Raw genomic sequence first — 22,125 nt, 5'->3', positions numbered from 1 at the left:
TTTTTTTAAATGGAGATGCTTCAACTTCAGCATTATTTTTTTTCTTTTATACAAAAAAGAAATAAAAAATGTGCTCTGGATGGTGCATCTATAGGGTGTTTATACCTGTCTATACAGCTCTTTAATTTCTCAAAATGATAGAGGTAAATAAAATGAGATAACAGCATTCTTCTTTTTTCTTTTTAATCCTCACCCAAGGATGTTTTTTATTGACTTTAGAGAAAGAGGAAAGGAAAGAGAAACATCGATCAGTTGCCTCCCAAACACACCCTAACCTGGAACGGAACCCACAACCTAGGTATGTGCCCTGACCAGGCATCAAACCTGCAACCTTCGTGGTGTACGAAACGACACTAGAACCAACTGAGCCATCTGGCCTGGGCAACAGCATTCTTCTTTCAATTAAAGCTACTGGTTCATAAAAGGTCTATGCAGACAATGAAAAAGTTTTGACAAAAGCAGTTCAAATACATGGTTTGCTAATGCTGAGCACCAATTAGGCCACACATCTGTGGCAGCAAGAGACCTGGATGTCCCCCACCCTGCATCGCCTGCCTTCAAATCTCTTCAGTGTCTGGGAGGTGGCAATACCTAGTTGGGTTCTGCATGGGGACAGGCATGAGCCAGGCAGACACAGTCCTGGCCTCTAGGCAGAGTGCTCCTGCAGGCAGGCCCTCCTAGGGGGAGCAAAATAGCTAAGGCTCAGGATGAGAAGGAGCCAGCAAGCAAACAGGCAGAGGAGACCTAGTGGCCAATTGTAACTGTGGTCAGATCTGGGTGTTTGTGGAGCAGATGCTGACAAGTGACCCTGCCCGGTGCTCCCCATGAGCCTCACAACAAAAAGATTTAATTTAATTTGGGTAAATATTGCCAGAGTAGCCTCCAGAGAGGTTGCACTAATTTATTCTGTCACCAAATACTAGGAGCACGGGGCCACCACCCTTTAAAAACAGCTTTTATGTCCCTCAGGTATGGGACCCTGAAACACTCCATCATAATTCTTTCAATACAAAGCTAAAATCTCCAAAGTCATGGGGGTTGGGGACTGCTTTGCAGAAGTAAAACAATACATGGGTTCAGGGAAGCTGTCTGTGTCCTGAACAGCCCAGGTCCAGACCTTTCTGGACCCCAGGAAGAGAGCTCCACCTTACAACCACAGGCCTCCTTTAGCCACGAGGCTCTCCACCCCAGGAGGCACAGCTACCACTAAGTAAATGCAAGTTGGCCATGGGTTTTCTCCATTTCAATGAACAAACTTCATAAAACTGCTCTTAGTACCCTAACCAACCTTAGACAGCCATGCACTGATGTGAAAGCACAGAAACCTGCATTCTGGTGAGCCAGGATGGCCTTCTCCCAGACGATGCATTGTTCTTAGGTTCCTCTGGGAGGCAGGAGCCCATCCAGAGACCCAGCAGAGACCACTGGCTGTTCTAACCATCCAGATTCTCAAGTCAGACCACTGGGGCACATGGACTTCTCAGAACCCTCCCTCAACACCAGGAAGTTCACATCTTCTGGTTAAGCGGTCAGATTTCAGAGTCAACACAGACACAGACTGGAACATCCTCCTTTCTGCCTAGTTTTCTTCACCTGTCTAAGCCTTCAATGCCCCATCTACAGATAGACTAATAACAAGACGTGCACACAGAGTTCTGTGAGAATGACCTGGCACACACCAAGGGGTGAGCAAGTGGCTGCACCATCCTCACCATGGAGCTGCATTACAAGAATTACCTGATAAGAATGATACTTGCATTCAAATGAAGGTGGCTAGTTTCAAAATGAATGAAATGGCACCTGACTGATTACCACCACCCCAACCTCTCACCCCTCTGACCCTGAGTTTAAAGCAGAGCCCAGCACTTCCTGTTGTCTGCTGCCTGATGAAGGTGAACTTCACTCTCTCTGTGGTGGAGGACATTTGCTTCAACACAATGCCTGCGGTTTGGGGGAGGTTGTTTTCAACGTTGTGTTTTTAAGTCACAGAAATTCACATTGCATTCATGAGTACTACATTCAAATACAAAAAACCAAAAGGGAAAAACACACACTTAAACCCCCATCCATATTAGCAAGTAAAAATACTATTTTTACAAGGCCACCTGGAGGCAGGAAGCCTGCTATCCCAGGCCCACAGTCCAATCCACCAATTCAGTCTGCCCTGAAGACGGGTTCTGGGATATGGGGTGAGAGCAACGAAGCCTCATTTTGCAACAATCACAGCAGAGACTATGGAGAGATCACTAGACCGGCATGTTTCGGCGCAGGAACCTCCTCGGGCCCCCTGAAACCCACGGGGAATGCCTATGCTCCTCCGCCCAGCTTTGTCGCCCCTTGATCAGTGTATGCCTAACCCCAACCACAAACATCTCCCCTCCTGAGGGAATCAACCACTTCCCAAACAGGCGATTCCTGTTCCCACATCCTAAGTTCTCCCCATTTCCCTTTTGGGCAAACTCCTATTCATCCTTCAAAGCCCGGCTCAACATCACCTCCTTTTTAAGGTCTCCCCTCTCTGCGGAAAGTTGCCTGCTCACAAGGCCTTCAAAACACCTGGCACTTACATAGTGCTACGTTTGTTCAGAGATACACCTGCTCGAGGCAGGCTCACTGAGGACAGAAGTGGATTTTAGACATAACAGATCAAGTTTTCCTCTAACAATGGCTAAACGTGGACTCCACTAACTCCAACATCCTTCCGGGACCACTGCCTGAGGAGGGACCCGGCCCGCGAGCACCCCGCGAAGGGCAGAGTCCCTCCACGTGACAGGCACCTGCGGTCAAGCAGAGGACAGTCTGCCGGGTCGCAGGAGGAAGGGGAGGGGCGGGGACGCGGAGCCAGTAGCCCGAGCGGCCGCGGGCCGGCGGATGTCCGTGGGTCTGGGGGGACTCGAGGACACGGCGCGGCGGGCGGCGGGGCAAGGGCGGCGGCGCAGCGGGCTCTACCTCTGCCAGCGCGGTCTCCCGCTCCTCCTCCTCCCGCCGGGTCGGAACCGGAACCGCAGCTGCTCGCGCACCCCACGTCCGGTGCCCAAGCACATCCTTCCGGCGCGGCGCGGCGCCGCGGCGGCGGGTTCCGGCTGCGAACGTTCCCCCGGTCCCCTGTGCGCTCTGAGGGAGGCCTGGGGAGCGGGAGGTATTTCCTTTGAATCTCACTGGATAGCACAGCTCTAGACCAAAGTGTCTCAAAATTAGAACTTACAGCGGGTCGATGAAAACGCATCTTGGCCCCCAGCCCTCCCTGTGATGGGAGAGCCTGCATGTCAGCTGGCCCCGTGGGTTTGAAAAGGACTTGGAACCTGGATCCTGATGTTTTAACTTCAGGTACAGCAAAAGAAAACGTTTACAGCCAGACACAAAAGTCCATGCAGTTTGACGAAATGTGTGTGTTTTTTCTTCTCTAAAATAAAAATAGCACTTTGACGGCTTTGTTGTAAAAACAATTAACACAAATTATCTGTAGAATCACGTACATACAGTTTGTAGCACGGATATTTTCTCTGTGCCCCTCTTCTTCCCTGGTGATTGTTGCAGAGGCAGCTGACCTGTCCTTGGCAAGCCCCCGAGATTCGTCAGGAGCCTGAGGATGGTTTTGTTGGGAGAAAAAAACCTGGATCACAGGGAAGGTTGTGGCATTGAACATGGACCCAGACTTGAACTTGTGGGACCCTGGCTGCCACACCACTAGGTGTCATGCAGAAGAAATGAGTGTGATTCTCTGTTATAAATCAGCAAGATGCTCTAAGAAAGAACATTCCAGCAACATAAAGAAGCTCTTGTAGATTAAGAATGCAATAGCCCAAGTAAAGAAGGGATGAAACATCTAGAAACAGAACAAAAGGACTAAGATGGGAAACAGGATAGGAAAGAAAAGCAAATGGGTCTGTCCAGGTCTGTAGTTTTAGGAAGGAAAAGCGGAGAAGACAGAGGGGAGGAAATCGTTAAACAAATTTAAGAAAATTAGCGGAACCAAGGGGCATGAGCTTTTGGGTTGAGGGCTGCAGAGTGCCTTGTGCAGTGAGGAAAAGTGGGCCCAGAGCAACTGAGCAAATAGCACTGGGATATTTCAGAACACGGGGTTATTGAAGATCCTAAAGCGTACACCCAACATCTCGCTTGGACGTCCAAAAGAGTCCAACACCTGACGTGGCTCCACCTGAACTCAGGATCTTCCCTATTATGGTCTTACTGGAGGCCCAGTTCCCAGATTCGTGCACTGGTGGGGTTCCTCAGCATGGCCTGTGCCCTCTCACAATCTGGGACCCCTCGGGGGATGTAGTAGCGCATGAAGCGTCAGGCGGCCAGGGAGGAGCCTGAGCCTGGTTTGGGTGCCTGCCGCTGCAGCAGCTTGGTAGGGCTGCTGCAGCTGTGCTCACTCGCCATGAGCCCGGTGTCTGGTGCCCATCGGTCAGCTGAGTGGCACTCCCGCTGTGGGAGCGCACTGACCACCAGGGGGAAGCTCCTGTGTTGAGCATCTTCCCCCTTGTGGTCAGTGCATGTCATAGCAACCGGTCAACTGCTCATTGAGTCGTTCAGTCATTCGGTCGCTTTGGCTTTTATATATAGATGGTCTGAATATTTGTGTCTCCTTAAATTCACATGTTGAAATCTACCCCTCAATGTGATGGTATTAGGAGGAGCTTAAGTCATGAGGGCACAGCTGCCATGAATGGGATGAGTGCCCTTATAAAAGAGAGCCCAGAGCTCCCTTGTTCCCTCTGCCATGTGAGGAGGACATGGAGAAAAGATGGCCATCTAGGAAGAAGGGGCTCTCACCAGACACTGAATCTGCTAGCGCCTGGATCTTGAACTTCCAGCCTCCGGAACTGCGGGGTGGGGGTGGGGGGGGGGGATGGGGGTGGGTGGGGGGGTGGGTGGGGGGGCAGGGGGGGGGAAGAGGCGGGGGGAGGGAATGACTGTTGTTTATGAGCCACCCTGTCTGTAGTGTCTGTTACAGCAGGCCACATGGACTGAGACAGTTTCCTAAGCCTTCCCATTCATCCTTCATTCCTGGTTCTCAGTCATACTGCTTCCTCTCCTTCCTTTCCACCTCACATCCAGTACTGTTGGCCTTTCCTTCAAAATCTTTCAGAATCAGTCACTTCCCACCATCTCTACTACAACCACCCCAGGGGACCCTAGGAAACCCTTGTTTCACACCCAGATTACTAAAATAGCCTCCTCCTGGTCTCCCTAATGCCACCCTCCTCAGTCTGTTCCTAGCATGGCAGCTGGAGTGGCCCAGTTAAAACCTGAGTCAAACTCTAGCTTCCTCACTGGCTTGGTGTGAGTGCTGCATCCATTTGCGGCTAGGGTTCAAAGTTTGGATAAGGGGCTGACGCACAAATGAATACACTAGACAAGAAATATAAATTTAGAAGGCATGGGGAGCCAGGCGGAGACCTTTCTCTAGCAGAGAGGTTCTCTGAAACCTGGAACCATCAGCTTTTATTTACTTGAATACACATTTGTCCTTCAGGAATGCAAACAGGCATATCAATGGTAAAGTTTGGTAAACAATAAAAGGATTATCAGGCTAGGGGATTGCCTTCAGCTATTTGGCCAATAGCAGGGCAATATTATGCTAATTTTCAGCCCTGCTGAAGATCAAAGTCCATTAGCCTTCCAGTGGACTTCTCGCATAATTATGCTAACTACTGTTGGTCTTAGCCTCCAGCAGCCTGGTGGACCCTAACCTGACAGATGGGGGGGACAGTCATCCTCAGGAAGGTGACACTAACGGGATATTTGGTTAATTTGCTCTTTGGAGAGGAGATTTGAACAAGTAAGGGAGAGCTTGGGCATAGAAGAGAGAGAACTACATAGCAAACTGATCAAGAAAAAAGGAGGCGATGATGAAATACTGGGAAAACAGAAGACGTGCAACAAAAGCAAAGTTTTAGGAGCCTCCATTCCCAATAACGTTTACAGAATGACAATAATCCAAACATTTGTAATGTAAACATGAACATGCAAACATGGATGTTGATCTAACCGAGTTTATAGTGGACTCTGGAAGGGAGGGAAGGGGCACCGGAAGGGTATGGGGTGGAGCACAGGGTGTGGTGGGAGAGAGTGAATCCGGATTGTCCCTCACAGGAGCAAACAGAAATCTAAAGGGAGACTGAGGGGGCTATTTAGGCACGTGGTGATAAATAGTAAAGGAATCCATTGAAAGTTGATGCCTCTGGTGATTCAGAAGGGGAGGGTGGTTCCTTACACTGTGCGGATGGATGTACAGCTGTGTGTAAAAAATAAAAGTTAAACTAGACCACGAAATACATTTTAAGGGGGAGGGCATGAGGAAGTGCTTCAGAGGTATCCATGTAAGTATGGCTCCTCTCAGCTGTCAGGCAGCCGCTGCCTAGCACTGTCACCTAGGCTGCACTCTTGCCTCTGGTCTCCTAAACACTTTCAGAGAATTCCAAGGATTTGCTGTCCACCAGACACAAAATGGGAAGAGGACCCAGATTACCATCTACATGCAACCCTATCATCTTGCCTCCAACCTCCACAGAGTAACACAGGTCGCCGGTGCTCCACCGCCTCTCCTTGGCCTCCCAGAGACAGACAGGCGGCTGTATGTGCAGGTGCAATGTGTCCCCAGGCCTGTGCCAGGCACAGGCATTTAGGCAGAGCCTTTGCCCTCCTGTAGCTCACGTGCTACTGGAGGGAAAAGAAAAGGGAATAAATAGACAAGTAAACAAGTAATATGCCATGTGATGAGGTCCTGGACTGAATGTTTCTGTCCCCCCAAAATTCACATGTTGTAACTCAACCCTTTAATGTGATGGTGTTAGGTGAGTTCTTTGGGAGGCGATTAGGAATAGATGTGGTCATGAGGGTGGAGGCCCCATGGTGGGATTAGTGGCTTTATAAGAGTCCCAAGAGCCCTAACCAGTTTGGCTCAGTGGATAGAGCGTCGGCCTGTGGACTGAAGGGTCCCAGGTTCTATTCCAGTCAAGGGCATGTACCTTGGTTGTGGGCACATCCCCAGTAGAGTGTGTGCAGGAGGCAGCTGATCAATGTTTCTCTCTCATCGATGTTTCCAACTCTCTATCCCTCTCCCTTCCTTTCTGTAAAATAGAAAAAAAAAAAAAAAAAAAAAAGAGTTCCAAGAGCTGCTTCCTCTCCGCTCTCCAATGTGTGAGGACACACTTGGAGGGACATCTATAGGCCAGGAAGTGGACTCTCACCCGACACCAGATCTACTGCCACCTCCACCCTGGACATGCAGCCTCCAGACTGTGAGAAATAAGTCTCTGTTGCTTAAGACCCCCCTCCCCCCCCACCCCCCTCCGGCCGCCGTCTGTGGCATTTTGTTTGGGCCACCTAGCTGAGTAAGAGAGGATAAGTGATGTGAAGGAAAATCGAGCCAGGCAAAGTGATGGAGAAAGCTTTCAGGCACAGAGGTCCCAGGGCTCCTCTGAGGAGGGGCATCCATCGGAGCAGGGACCTGAGGGCAGTGAGGCCAAGAGCCATGGCACTCTCTTGGAAAGGGCTGCGTTGTGTTCTTTGCACAAATGAGGAAACTGAGGCTCGATAAGTTATGTCATATGTCTATGCTCCCCTCCTACAAAGTGACAGGACTGGGGTTGGGACCCAGAACTCCACGTCCTGCCTCCCTGCTCTATGCCGCTCACCTTTCTATGGCTGTGAGATCAAACAAATAGACACATGTGCCCCTGTGCTTAAAACCACACTCCTCCCCGCACAACACTAGAGCAACCCCTTCCGTAAAGAATAAATCATTTCCACAAGCTGTACCCTCAAAGGTGTTCAAGGCAGCGTTCTTTATTACAGCCACCTCAGTGTCCTACTGCAGGCTTAGTAAATAAGGAGAAAGCAAAATAATGAAAGATAGCGTAGTCATTAGAAGGATAATAGTGAAGCTATATAGAAACACTAGAATGGCTTATAGCCAGTTGTGGTTAGTAAAAATAGCATAAAATAATTTCCTAAATTCTGCAATTTGAAAATTAGAACACAAAATTGTGTGCACTAGGATTTCCCACTGTGTGCTTGAACAGGTTCTAAAGGGATGTGTGAAAAATGGAAGCCGTTATCTTCCCAAGAGACAAACTCCGAGATTGCTGCTAGCTCTGCCTCTTGAATCTACGCATTCTCCCCACCAGCTGCATGTGTGGTTAGGGGCTGGCATGGCCTCAAGGGCCCTTCAGTTTGGTGGGGAGCTGGCCCTGCATGTAAAAGTGCTGAAAGCCATCTTGCACCTCCACAGCTTAGAGGAGAAGCCCTTGTCATCCACTGAGCTGAGCTCCTCACTGCCCCTCCACCCTCCCAGAGAGAGTCCCATCTGTTCAGGACCTGAGCTGCACTTGGAGGAAAGGTGCCCTTGGGAGGGAGTCTTGCATGGGTAGGACTTTTGCACTGCTGCATGGCGCTGGCCTCTCAGTCTGCAGATGCTTCCAGCTGGGAGCCCCCCACAAATGTAAGGGAGCCTTGTTGATGGCTGACTGCTCTCATCTACAAAAGGGCGCGATGACAGCACTCACCTCAGGTCCTAGCTTAATCCTGCTGTGAGGATGAAGGAGCCAGGACATTTACGCTGTTCATAAATATTAACTGCTGCTGGCATTATCAGCACCCTTATGGCCAGCCCCTCAAACAGAGAATCCAGAGCAGGAGTTGGTAAATGGATGCTGAGGAACGGGGATGGCTTCTCCAGGAGCAGACAGAGCAGCTGTGGTCTCTGCCTGGGGCGGGGGTGGGGGGGGGTGGGGAATGGATCCCACCTGCCCCACCTACTTGGACAGAGCTCTGGTGCAGCTCAGCCTTGCCCCAAGGACCCCCGTCCACTCCCAACCCACAACCTTTTCCAGAGGGAATCCTTGCACTTAAACATCCTGGGAACTGGCACAGAGGCGGGTAGGAATCACCCCCCCCCCTTCCCTCAATTCCATTTACACCTCCAATTTAATGAGCCCAAACTGCTGGGGGTGTCTGGGTCACACCTTTTCACTCGATTAAAGCAAAACACAAATCTGGCTGGCAGCAATTTCCTCACAAAGAGAGCTTCTGCAAACTGTGAACACATTACCTTCCCGCTGCAGGCTCTCACACTGCTAACTGAGAAGGGGTTTGGTGGCGCTGAGTCAGCTCAGGAAGCACTTAGACTTTTCTAGTCAGCTGCAGCCTGGGGTAGGAGTCACAGACCCCAGTGTTAGAGTCAGGCAACACCTGGGTTCTGACCCTGCCTGCAGCTGCCAGTCTCCAGGATGGCCACAGTGGAACCTGCCTCCTGGTAATTTGTGCCGCAATCTCATCGAAACTGAGTAAGACCGAATGTGTCAACAACAGGATTTTGAGGCATGGTGAATAGCTTCTGGGTGAAGTAATAAAAGGTATTAAGCTTCCTCCTGACTCTCACTGGGACCACGTGCTTTGGGGTACCAGCTTCCATGTTGTGAAGACACTCAAGCAACTCTGTGGAGAGCCCCCATTGGGAGGAACTGAGGCCTCCTGCCCACCTTGGAAGTGGCTCCTCCTGACCCAGCTGAGCCTTCAGATGAGACAGCAGCCCCTGCTGACAGTCCAGCTGCAACCTCTCAAGAGGCCCTAAGCTAGAACCATCTAGCTGAGGTTGTGCCCAAATTCTCGACCCAAAGAAACTGTGAGATAATAAATATTAGTTATTTTAAACCACTAAGTTTTGGGGGTAATTGGAACATAGCAATAAAGACCTAATACACTACTTCTATAAGTTATAGTTGTGTGATTTGGAGCAAAGTAATCTCACTGAGCCTCATTTTCTCAACTAAAGAATGCCTACCTCTGATGGGTGTTATAAAAATTAAATAAGATATTTAATGTAAAGCTGTTAGCATGGTGTCTAGAATCTAGCACAGTGGTTCTCAGCCTTCCTAATGCCGTGACCCTTTAATACAGTTCTTCATGTTGTGGTGACCCTCAATTTCATTGTTACAAATTGAACATAATTAAAGCATAGTGATTAATCACAAAAACAATATGTAATTATATATGTGTTTTCCGATGGTCTTAGGCGACATCTGTGAAAGGGTCATTCGACCCCCACTAGGTTCTAGCAAATGGCTAAATAATCACTATTATTATAAACATCTATATAAATATCTATATCATAAGGTAGGAAAGGATCAGGAAAATCTGATCAGGTTCAGACAGGTGGGTTCAAGGAAGGCTTTGTGGACAAAGCAGCATTTGAATTGGTCCTTGAAGGGTAAGCAGGACTTGCACATGGGGAGAGGGGAGGGGAGTTCATGCTCTGTGGAAACTCGGGGCTTGAAGATGTGCAATGGGAGATAAGACTGTGAAGGCTGATTGAGGTCAGGTTGGAGTGCTGGAATTAAGGAGCCTGGAATTTGCTTTATGAGAAGTGGGAAGCCACTGGAGGATTCTGAGTCAGCCATGGGAAGCTGGAAGGAACCCCACAGCATGGTACTTCCTGGCAAGGCCACGCCTGGTCCTCAAGGTCTGTGCAGCATGTGGGAGGCACTCAGGGAGCTTGAACTTGGTTCTCTGCACCAGTGCTCCTCACAGTCTACCAGCCCGAGGATCCCAGGGCTCTCTCTGTGGGTCGGTGAGGTCAAAACCAACTGTACAATATCACTAAGGCCTCACTGGCTTTTTTCACAAGTTGACCTTTGCACTGACGGTGCAGACACAGAGTTGGCAAAACTGGCTGTCCGAGCTCAATCGACACTGCGCTCCCGGTCACTGCGTCTTTCATGCTCACACACACAGAGAAATGCCACTTCCCCTGAGACTGTCCTTGATGAGGCAGCAAAATGACGGTTTACATTAATTCTTAACCCTTAGGAATCACTTTTTTTTATATATATATATTTTATTGATTTTTTACAGAGAGGAAGGGAGAGAGATAGAGAGTTAGAAACATCGATGAGAGAGAAACATCGATCAGCTGCCTCCTGCACATCTCCCACTGGGGATATGCCCGCAACCCAGGTACATGCCCTTGACCGGAATTGAACCTGGGACCCTTCAGTCCGCAGGCCGACGCTCTATCCACTGAGCCAAACCGGTTTCGGCTAGGAATCACCTTTTTAAATGTCTTCTGTGACAGGATGGGAAGTGCACACAAACCAGTTCTGCTCTGGAAGTTGATTGCATGTGTCTACCTGACTGGGCTCAGGGGTGCCCAACTGGCTGGTAAACTGGATTTCTGTGGTGTCCATGAGGCCGTTTCTAGAAGAGATTAGCATTGAATCAGTAGATCCAGCACAGAAGATACGCTGCCTCGGGGAAGGCCCAGCGGGACAAAGCAGCCCCCAGCATGGTTGTGCCACAGCCCCAGCTCCCTGCTGGCAGCGCCTCCCTCCACAGGGCCAGGAGAGGTGAAACCACCAGTGTCCGCAGGCCGCTCAGTGCTGGTTCCTTGCATATGGCACAGCAGCCGGCTTTGGAAGCACTTTAAGAGTGTCCCTGACCCATGCCAGGGTGCTAGCTGGGATGTGGCCACTACTTCAGCAACTACCTGTGGCTTAGAGATGAGTTTTCTGGCAACTGGAAATTGGATCTGTTTCCAAGCCCTCCTTCCTCCCACCGTGCTCCTCCCCTTCCTCAGGCCCTCTCTCCTTCCTCTGCTGTCACCCCTGAGCCCCCACCCATCCCCACCACATCCCACGTGCCACCCACTGCACAGGACCAGGAGTACCCACCGAGGCAGACATGGTGTCTCCTGCAAGGGCTCCTGGCCAAGGCACTCTCTGCCTCATGGTGCTGGGGCCCCTGAGCACGTTTTACCTCCCAGAGAGAGGACAGCGGGTGTTGCAAGGTTGAGGGAACCTGCGCTCCTGAGGATCCAGAAATGCTTACTGAGAAAGGAAAATTTGCAAAATCACAAGGCTCTTCCTGAGCCAAGGAAAATCTGGACTGGAATGGGAAAACCCGGAGCCAAGTGACAAGAGGGAAGTTCCTGGGAGTCTTGGGTGTGCAAACCAGATGGCCCCTTAGCCCCAGAGATGAGCAGAACGTGTCCTCACTTGGCACTTTCCAATTTACAGAGCTCTCTCCCAGATGCTGAGCCACTAGAATTGATCGTCGCAGCGTTCAGAATTACTGCCATCTCCACAAAAGGCCTGAGAAGGGAGTGCCAGGAGAGGGTGTGGGACCTGTCTGGGCACAACGACAGATCCTATGAGCCACAGTCTGGCTGAGTTTGGCGTGTCTGAAGTCAGATGCTCATTCATTCATTCTTCCCTTCAACCAATATGTGGGGGTTGGGGGAGGGGAAGGATGCAGATGTGTTGGCAGCTATGTGGGCTCTAAATTCTTGACTTTGTGCAGGAAAGATTTCACGAGTGCAGGTGATTTTGAGTGTACGTTATTAAGCTGGGCAGTGAAAGGAAGGGCTTAAGATAGAAAAAGCAAGATCATAGCAACAGGACTGAGCCTAGATGGAGCTGCCTTAGCCCTTTGGCAACATGAGGAGGAGTGAAACCTAGGTGTGGCTGCCTTGCCGCTTTAGAGAGTCACAGAGGCAGAAGAAGTGAGTCAGCTGGGCTGCGTGGACTCAGGAAACAAGTGACCAGGACAAAAGAAGGACCCTTGGAGAAGGAAAGCAAAGACCGTGTGTCTTAGGAAAGAAGCGGGAGAAAGGCACAGGTGTGCTCTAGAGAGAGTGTGTGTACACTGGATCCTTTGCCTTAAGAGTTGTTGTTGTTTTTTTATCTGTTTTCTAAACGCGGGAATTTTAGAAGAGGTCTCAGGGGAGGATCCCAATCCCGGTGTGTCCTTTCGGGGTTATGGTCTCTAATGATTGGTTGGTACTAGGGTAGAGGGTCATTAGTCATGCATCTGGTCCTGATGTTGGGCCTGGAGCTAACACAACTGAGGCCCAGATGTTATCTCTACTTTGACCAAAACTCTGTCTCTGTGGTCAACAGACCCAAGGTTTTGTTCCTGAAATTGTTTGATGTGGATCAGAACTTCATTGTCCTGAGGGCTTAATGCTTAAGGGAGTGGTCGAGGGAGGGAGAAGAGGGCAGGTGAGTCAGGGTGCTGGATGGGGTCAGTTTGAATCAGCCATCTGTCTCACTTTCCCCATTCCACTTGCAAAGGAATTTTCCTAGCTTCTTACTATCCTGCCTCAGACAGAAATGGGGTAATCTGAGGGGTAGAATCCCTATTCTACCCACAGGTGGACCAGGCTCTGGGAAACCATCTCATCTGCAGAATGTTTTCAGGATGCCAGTGACCAAGGGTTGAGGGGTGCCAACCCGTCAGAGATGGGTCAGAACTACTGGGCCATAGGCTGTGATAAAGGGAGTGAGCTACTGGAGGGTGAGGGGGAGGTGCATTAAATGCAGTGAGGTGAAACCCTGATCATAACCTGAAAATAAAATGGAAAAATTGTTGTTTTTTTTTTAAATAAAAATGAGCCCTGACTTGTTTGGCTCAGTGGATAGAGCATTGGCCTACAGACTGAAGGGTCCCGGGTTCAGTTCCAGTCAAAGGTACATGCCTCAGTTGCGGGCTTGATCCCCAGTGTGGGGAGAGCAGGAATCAGCTGATAATGATTCTCTCTCATCATTGATGTTTCTATCTCTCTCTACCTTTCCCTCCCTCTCTGAAATCAAATACACACACACACACACACACACACTATATATATATATATATCCTATATAATAAAGAGGTAATATGCAAATTGACCCTCATGCTGCAATGCCGTCACAAGATGGCGGTGCACACAGCGGGGGCGGGGCAGCGGGGCGGGGCCGGCGGCCGCTCTGTGCAGCTTCTGCCAGGGTTTTTGTGGCCCCAAGTGCGTGCCTCAGGGGCAGGGCCAGGTGGTCACTACGTGCGGCCGGAGGCGGGACATTGGGGTGGGACTCCAGGACTCGGGGAAGTCCCATGGCATGGGAGGGGGGAGGGGTCCCAGGTCTCGCGTGATTTCGCGCCATGGGTCACTAATATATATATATATTCCTAAGAAGGAGGAGTGGGGAGGCCCAGGGAGACTGGACCCAGGGCTGCAGGAAGAGGCCAATGCGTACCCTGCCTCAGTATTGGGTGGGGAACAGGATGGGGGGGATGCTTCTCTTTTTGGCATGTTTCTTCCTTTCGTCCAGGGCCCCCAGAGTCTCTGAAAATGGGGGTGTGTACAGAGCACGCTGCTAGCTGGATTCGAGCAGTTTAATGTGGGCTCTCACCCTGAGCCAAAATCCAAGAGAGGTTGTGCAGAGCCTTCCATACCCCCTTCCCCTCTTCCTCCTCTCTCACCGTGGTCACTCAGATGTCCCCATGCAGGCCTCAGCACAGCAGAAGGAGGTGAGCCAGGAGTCCGGGGAAGGCAAGGGGGAGTGTGTGGGGCCTGTGTGCAGGCAAAGCTAGTCTACTTGATCCTTAGTTGTCCTGGCAGGTGAGCCAGACCATGCCACCTGAACACTGGACACCTGAACAGCCCTTTCTCCTGCCATCAAACATGAGCCGAGAGGTCCAGGAGGAGGACAGCAGCTGAGGGCTATGTCCATGAGGCCACAGTGCTCCAGGGTCCAGGAATTTCTGAGGTTTCCCAGTGCAGAGCCATGGGGCTCAGTGGCTGGAGAGGTTGCCTGGGTACCAGGTTAAATCCAGGGCCCTACTCTGCCACAATCTGGACCCAGCAGGAGGGAGTCCTACCTAGCTTAGGTCCACATTCTGGGCTCAGCATGGGCCTGGGGCGGGAGGTGAGCAGGGCACAGTCTTGGTCCACCGAGGCCTGCCTGGCCCCCTTAGCAAGTCCCGCTGCCCACTGCAAAGGCTCAGGCCCTGAGGAGTCATGTTGCAGAGCTCCTGGCCCATCCCCCATTCAGCACTCTTCCTGGGACCTGCCCTTACATTCCCACCCTGGGGCCTGGACTCAGCCTCCATTCCTGGCCTCCTCTGCTGTTCTATCAGAATGATTTTTGAATGCAGGTCACTTTGGGTTCAATACCCCATTTCCAGGCCCAGCATGGGATCCTTGGAAAAGCTGGCCATGCTCCATCCAGGCTTCTCCTGGGCAGCCTTGAGGGCTGGGGGGCAAGGTGGCTCTAGGCCCAGTCCCAGCACCTGCCTGCTCCTGCCCCCACCTCCCCCAGCAGGTGTGAGCTGTTCTAGCAGCTGGCAGAGGCCAGGGGGTGGAGGGGCTGCTGGGCACTGGGCCCGGGACTTCCACAGCCAGTTTCTTGCAGGTCCCCCTCCCCCCAGGCTCCCCACGAAGCTATTCCAGGAACACTTCTCGATTCTTGTGCTTTTCATTTACACGCTCCCAGAGCACATTTGCATCCCTAGTAGGACATCTGGGTTTAATCAGAATGACAGCTGAGCAGTTTCAGCCCCTTACTCCGGGCCATCCAGGAGTGGGCTCCATGCCAGCCAGTCTGCGGCACAGCCGTCCTGACCTTGTACCCCTCCAACCACCTCTCTGAGCCCCTCTGAGCCCCAGTCTCTCTTCCTGGAGTGCAGGAGGTGGACCAGAAGGTCCCATGCCCTCCCAGGGTCCTGCTTTCCTACTTTACCTGCACTCAGGAGGCAGCACAGGAGAAAGCCAGCCCCTGGGCACCCTTTATTGCCACAGATGCAGGGTCAGAACGATTCTCGGCCCAGCAGAACATCATCCAGGGAGACAGGGTGGGGAAGTACGTGGAGGCTGTGTGCAGAGACTGCTGGGCCACTGATTGTCCAGAGCAGTATGGGAAGGGCCCTCGGGGAACTGGAGAAGACACAGGGAGGATAAGGTGACAATAACGCCAAGAGAGTGACAATGATGACATGAGTGACAACTATGCTGGGTAGTTCATGGAGCTCTAATTCTAGGTCTGCCTGGGCCAAGTGATTCCACAAACCCGCCCGGGGAAACTTCCCAAGCCCACAGAAGGGGCTTCTACTGCTGAGGAAAGTGCAGCAGGGAGGCCACGCATAGTGAGCAGCCAGCAGGACCCACTGCCTGGCAGACACTTCTCGTAAAGGTACCATGCCAGTACCATTGCATTCAAGTTCAGTTCAGCCCCATGAGCAAAGGCCGGAGAACAGGCACATCCTTGGTAAGGGGTAGGGGAGATGTGGAAAGGGAGGGAGCCTCCCTGGCTCCATCACTCACTCACTGCTCATACCTTACTGAGCCTCAGTCTGTTGGTCTGTAAAATGGGTCCAATGTGGCACCAATTGCACAGTGGTGGGAAGACTGGATGAGAGCCTCTGAGGGAGTGAGGCTTGACAGACATTGTTTCTATCTTTCTTTTATCTCTCCATCAAGAGAAGGCCAACTGGAAAAGAGAAGCTTGGGAAGGAGCCAGCGGTACCACAGTGCCCACCTGATACTCAGCCTCCCAGAGCAGATGACACAGGTGTCCCACTCCTGTCCCAGTTGATCCTCTGGATAAGAAAGTAACAGGTTGGGTGGTTTTGAGCCTCACCAGCGGTTGTCCCCTCCCCACTTTAGCCACAAGGTTCATGGGAAGACCATCCCCCACAAAAACTAGACAAAATTCCTGTTGAATGAGCCTCCCTCCCCTGGGCCAGCTTTTTACCCTCACTGAACATGCTGCCCCATTTTACAGATAGGGATACAGGCTCAGAGAGGTCTAGCAGCTTGCCCAGGACCACACAGCAAGCCTGTAGCAGAGCAGGATCCAAGCTCAGACTCCCCAGGGAGGTCTGGCCTCTGCTCTTGGTGTGTCCAGAACATGGGGCAGGCGCCTAATATGCCCTACAAATATTTGCAGATGGCGGCGATGAGGCAGGAGGGTGTGCCCGTGTCCACGTGCAGAGGAAAGAGGACCTTCAAAGGCACTGGGTCGGGCCAGATGTGGAGGCAGTTTATTTGACCAACACAATGATTACGTTTTAAAAGTTTGATTTTCTTTGGGTATGGTGTGACTTCCTCTCCCCTCCCCACCACTCACCTCCTGGTCTGCACCTGGCTGTGCCCCTCCTTGGCTGTCACTGCTCCTGGTTGGCGGCTGGTGTGTATGGGGACAGCAGCCAGGTGTCAGGGACAGATAACCTCCTGTCACCTGCCCCTCCCTGACTCAGCCCATTCCACACATACGTCCTGCTCTCCTAAAGGTGACCAGCACCTTGAGACACAGCAACACAGTCTCTTCTACCCGACCCTTCTGTAGGAAGAGACCTTAACCAGCCTTCACATATGCAGATGTACAAGTGTCACAAGGGCGAGCAGTATGAGGGCTCCCCAGTTGGGAGCCGCAGCTGTGAGCAGGAGGGAAATTCCAAAGAACTTCAGACTAGCAGGAGCCCCCCAAACCTCCACTCAGGGGACCAGCTTCGATCCTATCCAGTCAGGTTCTCAGAGACCAGGGGTGACCAGCTCCATCTGACCAGGGGATCTGGCTTCCGGGTTGGCTCCATAGCTGCTCTTGGGCCTCAGCTTCCCTTCTGTTGAAATATGGGTTTGGGTGAAATCCATGGCTTACATTTTTAACACATCTGTCTCTGAACCATCCTCCCTCCAAAATTTTTTTTCACATGGAAGCTCAATATTCACTTATTCCCAATAATATTGACCAGAAATATGTAAACTGGACAGTTGGAATTCCAAAGATGTGAGGGCGATGCTGGGGAGTTTGCTTGGCCACCCCCAGGGCAGCCTAGGAGGGGCCCAGGGAACCCTATTGTCTAGGGAGCCCAGTTTGAGAATGCTTGCACTGGGTCACCCATCAGACACTCCCAGCGTGGCCGGGGAGTGTGTGGTGGCCCAAGCTCTCCCTGGGGACTGGGGGCTGGGGGCTGGGGGCTGATCAGGAGCAAGCCCCGAGTGCCTAGTAAAGCTCATGAGGTCCAAGCTTGGTTAATGTTCTGCTGTCAAAGCCTGGAAATGCTTCATACTTTTAAAACAAGTGGCCTAAACTTTCGTTTTCAATGGGCCCCTCAGTTTCCTCATCTGCAGAAGAGGGTAGAGTGGGTAATAGCGACAGCTGCTACGGGGCGGGGCTGAGAGACACATGCTGGGCACTGAGAACAGGGCGTGGTGCAGGAGTGTTGCCACCGAGACCCTCTCCGGCACACTGCCCACGAGGGACCCTGGGACAGGGCATGTAGACGCGTGCCCTACTGACCTGGCAGCAGAATTGCCTCTTCCTCTGACAGGGGCGTCGGTTGTCGGCGACCTGTGAGCTGCCTGGGCAGGGCAAGGCCTCTTGCCCTTACTCCTGAAGTGCAGCCTGGACAGAAGACCAGCCCCCACACCTCCCTTGAAAACCTGCCTGGTGGATCCGACTGGCCCTCACCCAGACACCTAGCAACTTCACTTCTCAGTCCTGGGTGGGTGGCAGGGACATTGCAGGCAGAGCACCCCGTGCCCATGCACTGTGCGCATCAGCTCAGGTGCAGCTGGGCTGGGCCTGCCTCCAGGAGCCTACCGACTAGATGGGGCTGGCTACCAGCACACGGGGTCAGCTGGGGCGGCCTCTCCACTCTCACAGGCCTGGGCTGCAGCAGGAACAGATGGTCCCTCCCCAGGGCTGACGGCAACAGGAGACACATGCTCGAGGAGGGCCAGCCAGGGGCTCCAAACCAGCTGGGTCTGGGACACCTTCCTTAGGCCACCAGACAGAGTGAGGATGTGATTAGCAAAGCAAGGGGCTCACCTGCACATGCCTTCAAGCTTATAGAACCTTCTAGAAGCAATGACCTGGCCTGAGGCTGAGCCCTCTCACAGGCTGTCTTCAGTGCTCTTCAGGATAATTCGTAAATTCCCGCAGCCTCCCAGGCTCCCTGGGCACTGGAAGAAGGGCCCTGGGGACCAGAGGGAAACTCTTCCCTGGGGGGTGAGGCCTGGTCCTCGTCAGGGGGACTGTGGGTAAGCACTCTTTCTCTCTGGCTCCCTAGGGGCCCTTCTGGCTCAGGGTGACCAAGGAGCAACGACAGGGGACTGGATCCCTGCGGGCTGGCTGCCTATTGGACATTGGTGGGCCTCTGGGGTCCAGGCTATGCCTTTTTTTTTTTAATTAAATCTTTATTGTTCAGATTATTACAGTTGTTCCTCTTTTTCCCCCCCGCATAGCTCCCCTTCACCCGGTTCCCACCCCACCCTCTGCCCTTAACCCCCTCCCCCGCCCCCCACTGTTCTAATCCATAGGGGTATGATTTTTGTCCAGTCTCTTCCCGCACCCCCCACACCCCTTTCCCCTCTGAGAATAGTCAGTCCACTCCCTTTCTATGCCCCTGATTCTATTATATTCACCAGTTTATTCTGTTCATCAGATTATTTATTCACCTGATTTTTAGATTCACTTGTTGATAGATGTGTATTTGTTGTTCATAATTTGTATCTTTACATTTTTCTTCTTCTTCCTCTTCTTAAAGGATACCTTTCAGCATTTCATATAATACTGGTTTGGTGGTGTTGAACTCCTTTAGCTTTTTCTTACCTGTGAAGTTCTTTATCTGACCTTCAATTCTGAATGATAGCTTTGCTGGATAAAGTAATCTTGGTTGTAGGTTGTTGGTATTCATCACTTTGAATATTTCTTGCCACTCCCTTCTGGCCTGCATAGTTTCTATTGAGAAACCAGCTGACATTCATATGGGTACTCCCTTATAGGTAACTGACTTTTTTTTCTCTTGCTGCTTTTAAGATTCTCTCTTTGTCTTTGCTCTTGACATTTTAATTATGATGTGTCTTGGTGTGGCCCTCTTTTGATTGCTTTTGTTTGGGGTTCTCTGCGCTTCCTGGACTTGTAAGTCTATTTCTTTCACCAGGTAGGGGAAGTTTTCTGACATTATTGCTTCAAATAGGTTTTCAATATCTTGCTCTCTCTCTTCTTCTGGCACCCCCATAATTTGAATGCTGGTATGCTTGAAGTTGTCCCAGAGGCTCCTTACACTATCTTCATATTTTTGGATTCTTTTTTCATTTTGTTTTTCCGGTTGGTTGTTTTTTGCTTCTTCGTATTTCAAATTTTTGACTTGATTCTTGCGATCCTCCAGTCTGCTGTTGGATCTCTGTATGATATTCTTTATTTCAGTCAGTGTATGCTTAATTTCTAGTTGGTCCTTGTTCATATCCTCGAGGGTCTCACTAGATTTCTTGAGGGTCTCACTAAATTTATCCGTGGTTTCTAGAAAATTCTTGAAAAACCTTATAAGTGTGGTTTTGAACTCTATATCCTGTAGTTTGCTTTCCTCCATTTCTGTCATTTGTGACCTGTTTCTTTGTCTCTGCATTTTTTATGCTTCCCTGTGTTGATAGAGTGGCTTTCTGTGCTAGGTGTCCTATAGGGCCCAGTGGCTCAACCTCCCCAATTATCTGAAGTGGACACTCTTGGTGCACCCCTTTGTGGGCTGTGTGCACAGTCTTATTGTAGTTAAGCCTTGATTGTTGTAGGTATCACTGGGAGGAATTGACCTCCAGGCCAATTGGCTGTGAGAATCAGCTGTGTCTACAGTGGGAGAACTTCTGTGCTGGAGACACCCTTATGAGGCAAGACTTGCTTCAGTGGGGCTTTGGTGCTCACTGAGTCTGCTCCCTGAGTATGTCCCTTATGGATCTGAGGAGTTGTAATCTGGATGGTCCCACTCTGACCTCTGGGTACACTGGCTCTTGGATCTAAGGAGGTGCTAATTTAGCCTCTGCCTGAGGCTACCCAGCAGGAGCTATGGAGAGATCTGCAGATTCCTCTTCTTTGTTTGGGATTTGGAGGTGCCCAGATGAGGCCCAGCTGTGAAGCAATGCAAGCTGCTGTGGGGCCTTGGGCCTTCTTTTGGAAGTTCTGGGTCTCTCTGACCCAGCTGCAGTTTGTTAGGTAATCTTCAGATTGCAAAGGGCCAGGGCAGTCATATGCAAAAGCCTCTGTCACAGCTTGGGTGGGGCGGGGTCTCAGGGGTTCAACAGGGTGGAGCAAGTAGTTATGGCTACTCCTCAGTCCTACCCTAAGAGGCCCCGAGTCTCAGTGTCCCGGTAATCGTTGCAAGCACCTCTCAGAGAAAGCCGCCCTTGAGTTCCAACTGATGCCAGACAGTCCAGTTTCTCCCCGTATGAGTCTGGGTCCCCAGAGACTCACCTGGAACTGGAGTTCAGAGCAGTCGGGAGCTTGAGGCTTTCTCCTGATTGAAAAAGACAACGGTGTCCTAAGTTGCCAGCCCTTTCCACGTGTGCCTCCATACCTCTGCACTTTACCTCTGCACCTCCTCTGAGTCTCAGTGTGCTTTTCTCTTTCCTTCTAGTTGTAGAATTTCCACTCAGCAGCCTTCCTGTGGTTCTGGATGATATCCGTTTTGTCTTTTAGTTGTATTTTTGAAGTGGTTGTGCGAGGCAGCAATTTCTGGTGTTTACCTATGCCGCCATCTTGGTTTCCTCTAGGCTATGCCTTTGATGTTCCCACAGCTAATCATTACCCAGAGGTCAACTCACCCAGGCCCTGGGACCTCCACCCTGCTGAGGGGTGGGGTTGAGCCCTGGGCTCCAGAAGCCAGTGGGGTCTTGGGTCTGGTCTGTAGGCAAAGGTAGCCACAAAAAGGGCTTTGAGTGGGTGTCTTAAGAAGAATGGTGGTGACAATGTATGGTGTTCATGCTTGAATGTTTATAAAGCTTAGAGGGTCAGATGTAACAGACACAGAGAAGATACTTGCTTAATAAACGTTTTCTCCTTGAGTCACCACATGGCCTCCCCAGAGGGAGTTCATTCACAGAGAAAAGGAAGGAGAGGATGTTCATACCCCTGAACTGATGCCTGCATAGGACGGGGAGGAACAGGAGCTAGTACAAGGAGCATCTCAGACGGACCAGCTGTATTAGGGACCTCCATTCCCAGATAAATAGGCAGCCAGTGGATGGCAGCTCTTGGCCTCCAATTGTCACCTTCCCAGGGCCCAATTAGGGGCCTGGTGGGACCAGGTGGATTCCTTGCTGGCAAGAGGTCGTGCTTTCCGCAGAGCACCTGAGACCCTAATTGGCCGTTCCTACCCCCACCCCTACAGGAAGTAGAGATGAGAGGGCCGAGCTGTGGTGGCTTATGGGGCTTGGGGCTGGGGGGCTGGGGTGGAGTCAGGGATGTGGCTTCTACAATGAAACAGCAAGACTCAGAGCTGCTGGGGCTTAGAGGGAGCTGGAGGTCGGCAGAATGGCCCAAGCCCCCTTGGAGCCTCTGCGCCCCTCCTCTACCCCTAGGCTCCTCGCTG

General features: G+C 51.3%; 1 protein-coding gene across 1 annotated transcript in view; it reads right to left on the bottom strand.

The window, feature by feature from the left end:
• Window positions 1-2,986, bottom strand: part of ACSF3 (acyl-CoA synthetase family member 3) — a 77,777-nt gene extending 74,791 nt beyond the window's left edge. The window contains exon 1 of the mRNA XM_081107470.1: window positions 2,950-2,986. The gene's annotated coding sequence lies outside the window, so the exon portion shown is untranslated. The remainder of the gene's footprint in view (window positions 1-2,949) is intronic.
• Window positions 2,987-22,125: the final 19,139 nt, after the last annotated feature.

This window comes from Myotis nattereri, assembly GCF_964212035.1.
Source record: "Myotis nattereri genome assembly, chromosome: 15".
In the NCBI taxonomy this organism is placed as follows: domain Eukaryota; kingdom Metazoa; phylum Chordata; class Mammalia; order Chiroptera; family Vespertilionidae; genus Myotis; species Myotis nattereri.
The sequence above is the reverse complement of the archived record's forward strand: the minus strand, read 5'-3'. Positions and strand labels throughout refer to the sequence as shown.